Source organism: Sorex fumeus, unplaced genomic scaffold (assembly GCF_029834395.1).
Source record: "Sorex fumeus unplaced genomic scaffold, SorFum_2.1 ptg000003l, whole genome shotgun sequence".
NCBI classification, from domain to species: domain Eukaryota; kingdom Metazoa; phylum Chordata; class Mammalia; order Eulipotyphla; family Soricidae; genus Sorex; species Sorex fumeus.
In genome coordinates, this window is record NW_026606060.1 from 41,136,253 (window position 1) to 41,152,625 (window position 16,373).

Sequence of the window (16,373 nt, forward strand, 5' to 3'; positions counted from 1 at the left end):
GGACTAATCCTGTTTCCCTTTACAAAGGCGATGACTACACCCAGTCCATCCAAATAGCTCATCCTAATAAATCATCTACAGGATTGGGAAATGCCCTGTCATCTGAATTTAGTTGCAGCAGAGATCATGTGAGGTTGCTGTTGGTCCACCTGAAGATTGGATTCCTGGGTAAAAATCTATGAACTTCTTTGCCCAGTTCCAATGTCAGTGAAAGAACCTGATATCCAACCTGGGCAGCCTCTCTTGCAATGCAGGATTTGCTCAGATAGTAAGCAAATGACCCTCGTGTGGAAGACTCAGGGTGAGTGCTTCAAACATCTGGTGTGTCCAGGCAAAGTCAGCATCAAGAAGAAGCTCTTTCTTCCCACATCCAAGATGTTGGCATCCCGTATCAAAGCAAATGATTTCCTCTTCTTTGAGGAGGAAACTTTCCTCCTCTTCCCTATCTTATTTGTTGTTTATTTAATAATTTTTATTAATTGCCCCCTATAAACCAGCAGTAGGGCTGGAGCGATAGCACAGCGGGTAGGGCGTTTGCCTTGCACGCAGCCAACATGGCCGACCCGAGTTTGATTCCTCCGCCCCTCTCAGAAAACCCAGCAAGCTACCGAGAGTATTCGATATGCCAGACACAGTAACAACAAAGTCTCCAATGGAGACGTTACTGGGCCCGCTCGAGCAAATCGATGATCAACAGGAGGGCCTTTACTTTTACTTTACTTTTTATAAACCAGCAGTGGTGAGGAATATCATAGTGGATAAAACAAGTATAGAGCTTGTCCTCATAGAACTTACAGTCTAATGAAGAGTTAGAAGCCATAACTGATGAGAAGAAAAGAATGGTGAACTATGGGAACAGATGGAAAAGAGGGCCATATCTCCCCTGGGGATTGGAGGTTCTTGTGTTGATACTGGTTCACTGATTCTTTCACTGCCTCACCCTGGTCCTGAGAGCTCTCAGCTATTGAATTTATATTTTTGGTGATTCCATTGGACCTTTTTTTTTGGCTTTAAAACCCCATTATCAGGCATGCCTATTGGTTCTATCAACTGCAATCAAAGTTATGTGTGTGCATGTGTGTATGAGTGTGTGTGTGTGTGTGTGTGTCTGTGTGTGTGTTTCTCCATGTAACTACTCAGACTACATCCTCTCCCTCTCCCTCTTACAAAGGAAGACAATAACAGTTGTCAATGGTAAAAGGCAGGTGCAAAAGTAGAACTGGCTTCATGCTCGAGAGAGGATTCTCTGGCCCCTCTTTGTGGTTGCAAGTACTCTACATGATCAGAGAAACTTCTCTAGTAATAAACTATAGAAATAGTCTCTGAAAGTATAGTCTTTGACCAAAGATTTTTTCCTCCTCTTACAAATGCTTGGCAATATCTGTAAAAATGGGTAGGAAAATGGCACAATACACAATAGCTTATAATCGAATGATATTACTAAAAGTTTGATGAGCCATTTCTGTATCACTCACAAGGGAGGGAGCATTTCTTATATGCTATGCCATTTCTCTATTGCGCACAGCCAGCCTGGTCGAGCCGGGTTCGATTCCTCTACCCCTCTCGGAGAGTCCAGCAAGCTACCAAGAGTCTCTCACCTGCGCGGCAAAGCCTGGCAAGCTACCCGTGATGTATTCAATATGCCAAACACAGTAACAACAAATCTCAAAATGGAGACATTACTGGGCATGCTCGAGCAAATCAATGAACAATGGGAGGACAGTGACAGTGACAGTGGCAGTATTTCTTTACAGGAATTGCTTCAAGAATACTATTTTATTCTATTTATTTATTAATACAAAATAATATTTTGCACCAGGGTGCCAGGTGCTATGCAAAGCACTGAGTGGGCACGATGCCAAGCATGGCTAGTATTTTGTCCCATGATGTGACTTGTGTCTAGTGTTCCTAGTACAATAAACACAGGAGGACGTCAATGGAGCAGCTACCACACCAAAGGGGAAATAGGCTACGGATGACTCACGAGGGACAAAATTTATAAGAGCCACAGTTGCCAGCATAGGGTATTAGCAAGAACTTCCAGATCTTTCCATCCAGTCTTAAGTTCTTTGCTCTTATTTCCATTCTTCCATTTCCGTTTCATTTTTACTTCCATTAAAGTAATGCAATAAAGTCAAATCACATAAAATAGTTTTTTGAGAGACTGATCAAAAAGAATTTCTATCCCTTGATTGTCTCTCACCACATTTAAAACTTCACCTTTTAATTTATTTAACTGTTTCATTTGTAACTTACCAGATCTCTTACACTCATGGCCTTTGATTTTTTAATAATAATTATATTATAAAAATTATTATTATAATTATATTGGAGCATAGTTAATGTAGGACAAAATTAATCCTTTTAAATATTGTACAATTTGATGGATTTTAAAAGTACATTCATAGAGTGAATTATATAAACCAACACTATCTAGTTTAAGAACGCTTTCTTTTTTTATGATGAAAAAACATATTTGGGATTTACCAGCTGTACTGTTTGGCAACATCCAAGGCACTATAGTCAGGAGCAGCCAAACATATGCCTTTTTCTCTCCACCAGGCCTTATCAGGGTGTTGTTTTCCACGTCAGTGTCATAGAACTTCTTCATGCCTTTTTAATCTGGTGCTTGTTGACCTTGACACCTACAGTGCACACAAGTGTGCTGTTACCTTCTATCTTCTTCATGGCTGACTCAATGGTCAGAGGCAACTTGATGATGACATAATGGTGAAGCTTCTTTCTTCTTCAGGAGCTCTTCCAAGGATAACAGGGCTGCCTTCTGAGCTGAAGCATTTTGGTTCTTCAGAAAGTGGGTGACTTTTTCTTTTCGTGGCTATGGACGCCTTTCAGTGCTGCCTTCTTGGCCTTCAAAGCTTTGACATTGGCTTCAACTTTGGGAGGACCAGGAACTTCCTTCTTAACTTTCAGCGCCATCTTCATTTAAAAAAGCAGAATATTTTTATTACTCACCAAAAAACCCCATACATATTTCCCCGTCCCTCTATCTGTGATCTCTATCGATTTACCTCTTATGGTCATTTCTAATAATGGAATCATATAATAGGTGGACTTTAGCATCTGGATTCTGTCACTTAGATGAAGTTTCAAAATTCATCTGCACTATAGCACATTTCAGTACGTTGTTTCTTTTTATTGTTGAATGATACTCCATTCTAAGTAAATGCTGTATGTTGTTCATCTAGGATATGAGGAATAAAACTATTACCAAACATTTGTATATACATTTTGGTGTAACATGTATTTTTAATTCTCTTGAACACCTACATGAGAGTGAAATTACTGAGACTCTGATTTGTCAATTTGGTAATATTACCTATGGCTGTCTTCTCACTGTGAGTTTCTCTGGAATTTTCTCAGCATCTTTTACTAGCTTCTACTACTGACACCCCTACACACATCTCTACAAAGCCATTCACTTCCCAATATTTTTATGCTTTTGATTAAATCAGTATTAATGTGATAAAATAAATGTCAGGGTATCATCACTCTTCCTTATATAGCCTTTAGTTTCATCTAGATTTTTTTTATTTATCTCTTTTCTATTTGCTTATGACAAATTCATTCATAGTCTGTTCCTCATGAGTTTAATCTTCTCACAAAAATGATCATACACAGCAGGCATACTGTCAATTCCAATTTTATCATCTTAGATTCCTCGACCCAGAATCTTCTGACTTATTCTAATCTAGATTGGTTATACTTTAGACTTGCTGCGTAGTCGTAGGTTATCCTGAGATTTCCCTTCAGTAGCATATTGTTGACTTCTTTTACCTCTCTTAGGATGGATTTCTTAGTTCTGGATCCCAGATCATTTTTCTTGTTTCTTGTCCTATATTTGGTGGAGCAGGTCCTTTAGATGCATCCTGAAAACAATGCAATGTGAAGGTTTTTTAAGCAGGGCCTCTTCCAGAGGCTTGGGTCAGTAGTGCTCAGAGATTAGTGAAGCTACACCCAGTTGGATTCGGAATTATGCACACCAGGGACAACTCAGGGATTTGCACATGCCAACTATTTGAGTATTTATTTTTTAAAAAATGTGTGTCTATAAAAGCTTTATGTTATTAAATTTTATTTATTTTATTTTTATTTTATTTGTGATAGTTTCACTAGGTATAAAATTCTTTAATTTTTTTCCCTCTTCATTTTTCCTTACTTTCCCAAGTTTTTATTCTGTGAAATGGTACCATTGGGGGTTTTCTTTTTTATTTTTTGTCAATATGTAGCCAATTTTTCACTCTAGAATATTTTTATATTTTTCTCTTGAATATTCTTAGTTAAAAGCAATAATTTTGTTTTTTTCTTTTCCCTCTCCCCTTACCATCCCTTCTATATCCCATGTCTTTCTCTTTTCTTGCTTTTGCAATGACTAGGGATCTCACACATGCCTGGCTGTGGTGCTTACACATTTAGTTGTGGTGCCCATCAGGGTTTGCATATCAGGCTTGATGCTCACACACATTCTCTTTGTACTCCTTGTAAAAGTTGCTGCCATGCTCACACACTGCTTACTCTGTGTGAGAAGGTCACACTTCCTGGCTCTTTTCTGCTCACACATTTTTCTAATTAGGGTACTCTCTTGAGGGTTTGTGATGCTTACACACACCTGGCTGCAGTACAGCCAGAAGTTGTTTACAGCATTGTGGACCAGAGACAGCAGAACTGCCAGTTTGAGCTCTATGCATGTGACAGCACCCTGAGTTGAACTCATAAACATACACATTTAAAACAGATGTTCTGAGGTGCTGAGCTACTCCAGGCCAAACAGTGATACACTTGACTAATATTTGTTCAGTTATGAAATGTAGTCTTTAACTTTTTTCTTTAGTAATTTCATTCTCCTCATTTTTTTCTCTTTTCCCCCCTCCTTCTATGAATCACGTAATTTGGATATTGGACTTACTGGCTTAGACTTTACAATGGGGGTAATACCCAGTGATGTTCAGGTCTTACTCCTATCTCTGTGCTCAAGAATGACTCAGAGCAGTGCTAGTACTCAAACCAGAGTTGCCTGCATGAAAGGCAAGCACCTTAACTCTATACTATCTCTCTGGCTCAGACTTCACTATTTTTATCTTTCGTTCAAGTTTCTGTAATTTTGTTGTCCTTTGGAAGATTTTGTCAGACATTTTTGTTTTCTAACTATTTGGGGAGGAATTTTTAATTTATGACTTATTTTTAAATATAGAAAAATTTCAGTCTTATGTGAGCTCCCTTTTAAATAACACCTTATTTTTTATGTTTGCGATATAAAATCCTCATTGTATGTATTTGTTTCAAATTTAATCGTCTCTACAAATCACTATGACCACTTTTTAAAAATATGTCTTCCGTATTTGATATTTCTTCAAATATCTGCAAATACCTGACCATTCATTTATATCTGTGATTGGGGTCCTAGAACACATCATGGCAGCTCTGATCCTCAGTGGAACTTGAAGACCAGCAGGGTCTTGCAGGGTGATTAGGTCAGACTGTTCACAGGCTGTTTAAACAGATCTTTGGGTATTTTCTTTTAGCATGTTAAATATTTTTCACAGAAAAACTTACTTTAGTATTCTGCCTAGGATTTTGGGAACCAGAATGAAAGAGGGCCAGGAGCTACAGGGGAAGGTCTCAATAGTTAAAATTTAATCTTCCTATTTTCATAGTTGTGATTACCCTCAGCTGTTCCAAGTTGTTCCAATTTGGAGACCTCTTTATTAGCTCTATTGTATGGGCTCCTGTTTTCTATTTAAGTAGGACAATTAGTTACCTGGATCTATAAATCAAGGAAGAGAATTGGGAAAGGGAGTAAGTATGTCTCTTAAACTTCTGTATTCTCCTTTCCCTGCAGGTCATAAACTCCTGATGCTTCTAATTCTTGAGCTATTGGAGGTGTATCATTTCCTCTATATTTCTCTTTCATCTCTTAGGTTTCTATCTTTCAAAAGTCCTTTTAGGTCTGTGGTGGGAATCCAGAGGTAAGACAGGAAAATGTATGTGTTTAGTCTTCTGTCTTTAAAGTGTTCTCATATCACGTATATTTTACCAAGAAAATGATCCTGACTGTAATTTGCTCTCTTTTTGAAGTAACTAAGATAGGACATTACAACAATAATTTGGGGGGGGGGGGCTTATTAGAGCATTTCTTATGATAAACTACTTTTTTGAGGTTTTAAGCTCATTAAGATTTCTTGAGAGTTCAAGATGCCACACTGTCTAATGTTCATTGATTTAAAGAAGGCCTTTGATTCTGTTGAGACTGAGAACAGCAAAAGATGGCTGGATGACACCCTTCTTACAAGCTGTAGCATGTATGGTTAGTGCATATGAGGGAAACGTTAAAAATTCCTAATATTCAGTATTTCTAAAATTGCGAAGAGGCATGGGAGACATGGTACAAGGGTTAAAGCACTTGTCCTGCATCTTGCTGACTCTGGTCCAAATCCCTGGTACCACATATGGTTGCCTGAGCACAGCTAGGCATGATCTCAGAGTACAGAGCCGGGAGTGGCCCCTGAGCATCACTAGGTATTGCCCCAGAGCATTCTTCCTTAAATTATCAAGAAATAGGAAGTTTTAGAGTCTTTATTGGAGAAGAATTGATGATTTTATATATATATTATTTTGAATGTGGCTTTACCCTGATTCAACAATTCTACTCCCAGGGCAATGATTCTATAAGAAAAAAAGTATCAATGTGTAACAATGTTAGTTACATCATTTTTTATAATAGGATAAACTAGAATAACCAATATGTGTATTAGCAGAGAATTATTTAAATTAATAATGTTGCAAATGCAAGTGTAACCTTATAGCCTTATAACCCCTTCTTCACATGGAGTTGCATTCAAAAGAAAGCAATTCGTTATCTTCCAAAAAACACCAAAAGTAATCTAACTCATAAATCATAGCTCTAATTATTTATCCTTGCTATATAGTCTTATCATTTAATAGTCACCGCATCATATGCCAGACAAAAGAATAAAGTTAATTAATATTAATAACATAGCACAATATTTAAAACATATTTTTAAAATGTCATAAAAGATCATACAGTAGGACATCATTTGTGTTTAAAAATATAAAGACTTCTAAAAGGTGGCGAATACTTCTTATCAGACTAGATCTCCAACGGAATTTATGCTCTGCCTATTTATCTGGTTAAAGGCACTAAGAAAGGATCAAAAGCAAACACAAACCAGAGGAGTTGTAATCTGCATTTGAACATTTCCCCCTGAAGACATTCAACAGTCTTCAGAACACAGACTTGCTAAACTGAAGAGTTAGGGCCTGTTTGTAGGGCTGCTGGAACAACTATAAATTGAAGGGGCAGGAAAATCCCAGAGTGGTTGGTTTGGGGAAAGTTCCCAGTTTATGTACAAAATCTTCTCACAACTTTGGCTGACTCTTCAACTGCAACTGCACAAGGGCAAGTCTCCAAGGAGTGGAGCTGAAAACAACAGCTGGATAGTTGAACAGAGATTGCAGCAGCTGCCTGATGCAAGAGAGAATTTGATTTAAAATCTCTAAACTAGGAGGGTTTGTTTGATAAACATCTCTTACATGCCTTTGATATACTAGAAACAGCATGCCTTAAATATAAGGAACACATACCAGGACTATGAAACCAGGACTATGTGACTATGACTAAGGAAACATTTGTATATATTTCCATTTCCAAAGAGGCAGGCAGGGGGATTTGAGAGGAAAATGGTGACATTGGTAGAGGGCAGTGGACACTGGTGAAGGGATTGGTATTGGAACATTGTATACCTGAAACTCAATCATGAATAACATTTTAATTTATAGTGACTCATTTTTTTAAGTGTTTGGGTGGAGGGGAGAAACAAAAACTAACTCCTCGAACTCCCAGAAACCACAGAAGCCAAAGGCATAGAACCATTGATCATATTTGTGGTGAGCAGAGGTAGGGATCAAGGCAGGAAGGAGCATTTCAGGGAGGTGGTCAGAGTTATAATAAATAAGTGGAGGGACAAAGTGTACAACACAATGATACAAGTACTCTGCTGTATAGTCTTTAGTAGCCTTTCTCTTTTGTTTTTCCCTTGCTTTTTGGGTCACATCCAGCAATGCTCAAGATGATCAAGGATTATTCCTAGCGGTGCTCAGGGGACCATATGGGATGCCGGGGACTGAACCCCAGTTGGCCGCATGCAAGGCAAATGCCCTACCCACTATACTATTGCTCCAGACCCATAGTAGCCTTTCTCAACTGGGGCCCATTATGGGCCCCCTGTGTGTCCCCAGGATATACCACAGGGACCACAGTTGAAAACTGAGCAAATGGGAGGACCACAGCATGAGCTAACAGGTAGGATGGTGGGAGGTTGGGGAACACACAAAAGAACAAGGAAGGGGGCATGGTTGAAAAAGAAAACACTGGCCTATGGGAATGGTGTCAGAGTGGATCCTAAGCTCATGGAAAGGAAATGACTTTTTTCCTTGTATCTTTCTATGAGAAGATCAGCAGGAACTCCAGGCATTGTGGTGATATTTCCCAGAACAGGGAAGTGAGATCATTACATGCACTTTCAACTTAGACAGTTAGATGTTAATCACACCTCTATTAAAAATGGGGAAAAAATGGGATCAACTCCCAGGAAAGCAACTTATTTCTTCCACCCAGTACTAAATTTGTATGTTGAAAAAGTTAAGATCATGTCCTGCAATATCCAATTGTATTGTTAAAATATAAAACTAAAGACCTGGGGAGCTCGCTTGTGTGCTGAGCATGTGTGAGCCTCTGATTCTGTCCCTGGCACCACACAGTCCCCCAGGAACCCCTGGTCTATGACATTCTGAGCTCTGCTGGTGGTGACCCCTACAAAAAAACAAAAGGAAAAAGAGAAATAAAGTGAATCTAAGACACAGAAAAATGGAAGAAAAAAATTGAAATCTCTGAAAAACAATGGGACTCTTAGTGGTCTTTGAGATACAGGAGCTGCTCATTATCCTGCCCAGGGAATTCTGGGTGTAAAAGTGAGTGGGAGTAACCAAGTCAATGGGAAGGCTAACCCACACCAAAACTAGGGTGGGGGTCAGTTTCTTTCTTGGAGGATCAGACTTCTGGAACTTAAAAAAATTTTTTGGGTGGGGGCAGCCAGAGAGATAGCACAGCAGGTAAAATATTTGCCTTTCATGTGGCTATGCCCAAGCATTGCCAGGAGTGATCCCTGAGTACAAAGCGAGGAGTTAGCCCTGATCACCACTGGGTGTGGCTCAAAAACCAAGACCAGAACCAAGAAACATGTTTTTACCATTATAGTTTAGGTATGTGATTACAGTAGTGTCAAGGTTTATGGTATTGATGTACAAAGTTACTGCCCTTCATCACCACCAGCCAGGTGCCCGTCCCTACCATCATCCACCATCCATATATCTCCTGTGGTCCTTAAGTCCCACGTCCTGCTCATGCCACTGTTTGGTAATAGATTTAATAACCCAAGATCAGGAATTCATTTCCTTTCACTTTACTTTGAGTTCCATCAAGCCCTGTGGCATAGCAACTTTATTTATACTTTAAATTTTGATTATAAAAATTGTAATCAGTGTCAGAATGTTTAGAAACACATAGCCATTAAAATATACAGGCACCCATAGGGGGCATCACAGTTCACATTTTTCTATGTCCCTTTTTAAAAATCACACACACGGAACACTGCAGTATGATATGTATTTGTGTCTTATTTGTTCATAAATTTTGTTTTCAGAAACTTTGTTTTTTTTTTTCACTTTTTTTCCCTTTATTTTATTTTATTTTTTTTAAAGTTGTAGATTTACAATTTTTTGTGCTTTGGTTTCAATTATACAATGATCAGATACCCATCCCTCCACCAGTGCCCATTTTCCACCACCATGGATAATATCCCTCCCACCCCCATCCCCCCATCCCCCCTGTCTCTGTGGCAGGGCAATCCCCTGTGTTCTCTCTCTCCTTTTGGGTGTTGTGGTCTGCAAAAGAGGCATTGAGTGGCAAACATGTTCAGTCCATAGTCTACTTTCGACATGCATCTCCCCTCCTGGGAGGATCCTCCAAACATCCTTTATTTGGTGCTCCCTTCTCTATCTGAACTGCCCTTTCCTCTAGGATACCCGGCTGGCCTCTAAGTTATGGAGTAATCCTCCTGGTGCTGATCTCAGCTATTCTTGGGTATTAATCTCATACTTTGTTACTTTATATCCCCCAGATGAATGCAATCTTTCTATGTCTATCCCTCTCTTTCTGACTCATTTCGCTTAGCATGATACTTTCCATATTGTACCACTTGTATGTAAATTTCATGACTTCATCTTTTCTAAGAGCTACATAGTACTCCATTGTGTAGATGTACCAAAGCAGAAACTTTGTTTTATTCGGGGTACACACACTACTGAATGTGAGAGAACCAGGGGCCACTCCTGGCTCTGCTCATGAGTGACCCATAACAGTCTGTGGCTCAGGGGAACATATGTGGTATTAGGGATCAAGCCTGGGCTGGATGCATGCAAGACCTTTCTTGAACCCCTATTATCTCTCTGACCCTCTCAGAAATTGTCTTGGTTTGTGGGGGGGAAACATCTATTTACAGCAAACTGATACTTGTTCTCCATTTAGTGTGGACAGATAATTATTTTTCCCACCTGCTTTAGACGTGATATACTCAGGTGTTTGATTTTCTTCAATCAAAGGCTAGCATAATTGATGGTCATACTTTTCAGATTGTCATAATAAAATATAGTGTATAACCTTCCATGTTCTTTTCCATTTTAATGGCTCCCAGGGTGACAGCAAAGGTGACCATAAAAACATTTATTAAATTTAATATCTGCTATATTCTTATCTCCTTAGCACGCAAAAGAAAAGTGATCTTAGTTTAGCCTACCCTAACTAGGGATTTTTTTTTTTAGGATTTTTAAAAATTTATATGATCAAACTGCCTTGTGAAAACTTTGTAGTGATTTTTAGCTCAAGCTGTGGTTTGCAGTATTAACAAATGAATACTATTGCAAATGTTGGGCAGTTTATCAGTGAGAGACTAAGTAGGAGACAGGTTAAGTTTATATACTATGGGAAACTGTGCGATGTTTATTGAAAGCACTATATACTAAGGGTGTTCACCATGAGAAATGGAACTACAATGGGCCAGAGTACTGGATTAAGTAAGTAAAATCTCAGAAGGAGGGAGGAAACCTCGGTCTAAAACACAGAAGGCTGTGTGTAATGACCACTAGACCATAAGCCAGAAGGTACAAAGTGCCTATTTGTGTTTTTCCATAATAGAGCAGACCCTGAGTAGAGAAAACAAGTTGGGGTATCTGTCTAAGCAGAAATCCAGCAGGTGAGGCACAGAGCCTCTCTTTCACCCCAGAATATGGCCTTCTGTTCCATTGTCAGAAATGGGTGAGAACTTGAGCATCATCCCCATGAAACCTGAGGGTTGAGTGGCCAGTGGTTTTCATTCAAGGCAGTGTGAGACAGAGAAGGAAAAACTAAGCAAATAAAATGAAACATGGCTGCATTACTTCCTGCAAAGAAACATCCTGAAGCTGAAGTTGCTATTTCCTCTACAATGGGCTGCCTGCTGACTGGCTGGAGATCTCCCCTTTGCTTTTGTTGGTTTATCATTAGTTTATCAATCACCATATAGGATTCAACAATATTGTATAATAACTTAATATGTGTGTAAGATTCGCCACACTTACCACCAGTTCCAGTTCCATCTCCTAGAAGGCTTCTCTCCCCACCTTTCCCACCCTCTCTCTTCTCCCTCCAGCAACCACTTGAGTTCTTCAAGTCTAAAAGTTAATTTTCCTAGGTTTTCCGTTTGTTTGCTTTAGTTATTTATGTTCCACATAGAAGGTAAACATTTAGTAATTCTATTTCATTGGAATAATCACCTCAAGCTTCATAATTTTTTCCCAAGTGGCATGTTTCATCTCTTGTTAATGCCAAAGTAATAGTCCACTAAGTACACAGCTTTATCCAGTTGTCTGTCAGTGGGCATTTAGATAGATTTCATGTTTGGACATTGTGAATAATACTGCTATGAAAATAAGGGTTCAGATATCTTTTTAAGTTAGTATTTTTTTTTCTTTCATATAAATGTCCAGGATTTGCTATGGTTGGGTTATAGGATATTTCCATTAAAAATGTTTAAAAGAATATCTATACCCATAGGGACTATACTAAAATATATTCTTTATTCTTTTTTCTCTATGTAATGGTGGGGATCAAACCAAGGATCTCACACATGCAAGGCATTGCTCTACCGCTGAGCCACTACCTAGCCCCAATTTACATTCTTATCAATAGTGTATAGATTGATAGCCTTTTTTATGCAGGCAATTTTCTTTTGAATGAGATATTTCATTGTGGTTTTGATTTGCATTTTCCTTATAATAAAGTGATTTACTGAGCAGTTTTTTATGTGTCTGTAGGCTACTGGTATGCTTTATTTGGAAAAGTGTCTATTCCAGTGATGTGTTTTTAAGTTCCATGCTTTTCATGTTGTGAAAATGTGAGAGTTCTTCACATGTTTTGTATATCACCCACCCCCATGTCAGACTTATAATGTGCAAATATCTTTTCTCAGTTGCTATATTGCTCTCGGAGGATGTTTGTAGTTCCTTCTACTGTGTGAAAGCTTCTTCAACTGTATGTAGTCTCATCTGCTTTTTGTTGCTTTTGTTTCTCCTGCCAATAGAGTTGAATCTCTAAGTATATTTTTGTTATTGAGGTATTAGAATATCTCAATTATGTTTTCTACTTTGTATTTTATAATTTCTGGATCTAATATCCAAGTCTCAAATCTATTTGGAATAAAATTGTCTGTATGGTGTTAATTAGTGATCTGCTTTATTTTTCCTTTTTTAAAATGTGACTGTCCAGTTTTCTCAATACCATTTGCCAGATAGTTTTCCTTTCTCCATTATATGATTTGTCTCTTTTGTTGTTTATGTATGTCTTTATATGCATAGATTTATTACTGGACTCTATATTCTTTGTTTTGTTTTGGTTTGGGTACCAAACCCAGTTGTATTTAGAGATCACTCCTGGGGAGGCTCAGGGAACTATATAGGGTGCCAGAAATTGAACCTGGGTCACCTGAATGCAGGACAGGTACCTTACCCACTGGATTATGACCTCTGAACTCTGTATTCTGTTCCATTGACCGTTTTTCTTTTAATAGCAAATTCAAAATAGTTGTTCTAGTATTGTCTTTGTTCTAACACCATTCTCTTTCAGTTACTATTGCTTTGTAATATAGATCGAAATTTAGGTTAAAAGATGCCTTCATTAATGTTCTTTTGGGAGCAATGTTTTAGTGGTTATTATTGTTGCTGGGGTGAGAGCTGGGGGTGGGAGTGGGGTTCCATGTGGTGCAAGGCACTGAACCCAGAACCTTACACATGCAAGACACTTCTTGTTCCTGTCCCAATCTTGGCAAACCTTTTCTTTTAGAGCTCTGTGTGTTTGTCAGAGCTTATTAAGTTGTAGCTGCTGCAGGCAGACAGATGGTGGGGTGACGCTGGTGTGTGTATTGAAAGAGAAATACTGTCTGACATCCAAACTAACACAAGAGCACTAAGGCCTTGGAGACACAGGACCCATGTGAGGAGGCAAGAAAATATTTAAGAGGTAGAATTCCAGGCCCTGAGCATAGCTAGACCCCTGGGAACAAAGACCGCAGGGCTCTGTCTACAAAGGCTACAATAAGAACATGGTAACCAACAACCAGAAGTTCAAAATTTTTCCCCATGAAAAACCCAATTAACTCCTACTTGTGCAAAGAATTCCAGACCAAGGCAGTTATGAAAAATATCCATCTATAAATAACCCAATCCGCATTTTTTCCAATGTTTTTACCACTCTGGAGAAGCCGTATTCTTTCTTGAGCATTCACTGTTTTTTCCTCTCCCCTCATTTCCTACATAAACTTATCTTGCTTCACTATTTATCTTCTGTGAGGAAAAGCAATGTTCCTGGAAAGCCTTGGTAGGAATTTAGGACTTACTTGCTTTTCCTGAAATTATCAATTTTTTGCTCTGGCATGGATCCAATTCCAGTTTCTTTAGAAATGGGGCCACAGGAATCATTTACCATGCAGTGTAGATAATGTGTGACTCAGGTACAGTTTGACAACTGTGGAGCTGGTGAGAGAAAGATCTGTACCATGCAGGTGCTTAAAGCAGACTGTCATCAATCCAAACTTTCCCCAAGCACTTCCCAGGTGACTGAGGTGGACAGAGAGGAAGGCAGAGTATCTCTCTGCAGGGCTGCCACCTTTTCTCTCTCCAATTTGTATAAGCCACCAGCAGCATAATAATCAGGACCTGTTGTTTCACTATATCAAGCTAAAAGAAGGGGTAAGAGTGGCATGTCTCATTATATAAAGTTTTACCTCAATACTTTTAGTTAGAAAGGAAAAGCTTTATTGCAACTGCTTTAGTACAACTGAATTTGTAGATTAACCTGAAGAAACTTGATGCATGAAAAAAAGATAGTTTCTGTGCAGATGCTGCTAATAATATCCCTGTATTAACCTTTCCTCTTCAAAACAGCTCTGGATTCCAGCTCAGCATTTATTGGCACAGAATGAAAGACTAAATTCTCAGACTTAGCATCCTAAGTGTGGCCATGTGGAAAAGTTGGAGCTACTATGATGTGCATGGGAGTGTTAAATGGGATCCAAGTTGCCTCTTAAAAGATCCTGACTAGGTCTCAATGTTCCTTTGCCCTTTACTCTCTGGAATTTGAATATGATGTGTAGAAATCCAGCAGCCTTTTTGCACTATCAGATGACATGGAGATGATCAACCAGGCCTGAAAATGACAGGAAGGAAAGGCAGGGTTCCAGGCTCCTGGTGGTGCCATTTCCATTACATCAATGACTAGGCTTATTATTATGAGAGAAACTCTTTTGTTCATGTCACAATTGTTTTGAGTGTTTCTTTTATATACAAGAATACATAATTTTATATTTATTTGAAATCTTTCTATAGAAAAGATTTGTTCATTTAAAAAGGCCCTCCCGTTGATCGTCGATTTGCTCGATCGGGCCAAGTAACGTCTCCACTGGAGACTTTGTTGTTACTGTGTCTGGCATATCGAATACTCTCGGTAGCTTGCCGGGCTCATTTATTTTTTCTAAAAATCACTTTTGTTCATGAAATAGATACTCATTGTTCTTTATCTAAGTTTAAATTATACTTTTCTTCCTTTACTTATAATAATCTTTACTTCCCTTCTTGTTCCTCTAATCACATATGTATTATGAACAAACTAAAAAGTGAAGGGAGTGTAGTTTCAGGTTTAGCAGCTAATGGTTTCAGAATGAAGGGATGACTTCACCTTAATTCTAATGAAAATACATTATAGGGTCTCTTTTCTCTTACCATGAGGTATATTCTAGTTTTTTGCATGTACAAAATGTTTTATTTTCCATGCCAACTTAAAAGATAATATAGCTAGGTGTATTACAGTTGTAAGACCGCATTTCCTCAAAATATGTAACTGCATCTATTGTTGTAAGACTGCATTTCCTCAAAATACTTAACTGCATCCATTGTTGTCTAACACTTGGTAGCACTGTAGCACTGTCCTCCCATTGTTCATTGATTTGCTCAAGCGAGCACCAGTACGTCTCCATTGTGAGACTTGTTACTGTTTTTGGCATATTCACTACGCCACGGGTCTAACACTCAGTATTAAAAATAAAATGTTCAGGGCCAGAGAGATAGTAGAGTGGGTAGGGCACTTGCCTTGCACACAGCCAATCCCAGTTCAGTCTCTGGCACCACATATAATCCCCTGAGTACCACCTGGGGTCGAGGTCATTTCTGAGCACAAAGCCATGTGAGCACCAGCTGGTGTGAGCCAAAACCTTAAATAAATAAATGTATAATTACATATGTACATAAAATGTTCATTACCATGTATCCCTATTCCTTTCTAGAAACTCCACTCTGCCCTACCCCTAGGATGCTTGGAATTTTTCTTTTATTTTTAAATTCAGAAATAGCTGTGCAATATACCTGTGTGCCTTTCCTTTTAATAGTGCCTCTTCTGATACATCACAAGAAAACCTTGATTCCAAAGGGTCAAGACTTATTGGCATGGTCCTAGAGAGACAGGTGGCCTGACACAGAAAAATTGGATTAGGTAAAAGATAATAACTTTTCAAACTCTGCAAAGTTTTTATTTATTTATTTATTTTTATTAGAATCATCGTGAGGTACAGTTACAGGCTTACAAACTTTCGTGCTTGCGTTTTAGTCATACAATGATCAAATAACCCATCCCTCCACCAGTGTCCATTTCCCACACCAATGCTCCCTGCATCCCTCCCATCACTCCCGCCCCATCC

At 38.7% G+C, this 16,373-nt stretch overlaps 1 non-coding gene and 1 pseudogene across 1 annotated transcript; both read right to left on the bottom strand.

The window, feature by feature from the left end:
• Positions 1-1,131: 1,131 nt before the first annotated feature.
• On the bottom strand, positions 1,132-1,338 carry LOC130029533 (small nucleolar RNA U3). Its single transcript, XR_008793368.1, has one exon. It is a non-coding gene; the product is annotated as a small nucleolar RNA U3 (small nucleolar RNA).
• A 1,145-nt stretch (positions 1,339-2,483) lies between these two features.
• LOC130028634 (60S ribosomal protein L23a-like) lies at positions 2,484-2,937 on the bottom strand (annotated as a pseudogene).
• Positions 2,938-16,373: the final 13,436 nt, after the last annotated feature.